The 554-nt window shown below is 70.6% G+C and overlaps 1 long non-coding RNA gene across 1 annotated transcript; it reads right to left on the reverse strand.

Moving 5' to 3' along the window:
• Window positions 1-20: 20 nt before the first annotated feature.
• LOC113980116 lies at window positions 21-470 on the reverse strand. Its single transcript, XR_003538072.1, has 3 exons — window positions 418-470; window positions 232-268; window positions 21-117 (listed from the first exon to the last, which is right to left on the reverse strand). It is a non-coding gene; the product is annotated as an uncharacterized LOC113980116 (long non-coding RNA).
• Window positions 471-554: the final 84 nt, after the last annotated feature.

A 554-nucleotide genomic window follows, 5' to 3' on the forward strand; every position in this document is an offset into this window, starting at 1 on the left:
GGGGGGGGCACAGAGGGGGGGTCCCCACCTTCCTGGTGGTCTCCTTGAGCTCCTCGATGAACTGCAGGAGGTCCCCGGGGCTCCGGATCACCTTGAAGTGGATTTTCCTCCGGGAATCTACAGGGGAGGGACCCGGAATCGGGGGGTGGGGAGGGGCAAGGGGACACTGGGGGGGCACTGGGGGGGCACAGGGGAAGGTGGGGGGCACAGGGGGCACAGCCCAGGACTCACCAGCCACCCGGCCACCAGCTGCCCTCGGGGACGGCTCCTGCAGGGAGAGGAGGGGGGGATGGAGCAGGACCCAAAAATCCACCCCCCCGACTGGCCCCCACCCACCACAGGGCCACCGGAACGTCCCCAGGGCCACCAGAACATCCCCAGGGCCACCAGAGTGTCCCCAGGGCCAGCAGGACTCACCCCAGCACTGTCCTGCTGCCCACCAGCCGCTGTCACCTCCTGGTCCCCAAGTGCCACCTCCTGGGCTGGCTCCGGCGGGTCCCCTGCTGAGGGGGGGGACACACGGCTATGGGGGGGTCCCACGGGGAGGGGGGACA

This window comes from Neopelma chrysocephalum, unplaced genomic scaffold (assembly GCF_003984885.1).
Source record: "Neopelma chrysocephalum unplaced genomic scaffold, ASM398488v2 Primary Assembly neopelma1_92451, whole genome shotgun sequence".
Classification (NCBI taxonomy): Eukaryota; Metazoa; Chordata; class Aves; order Passeriformes; family Pipridae; genus Neopelma; species Neopelma chrysocephalum.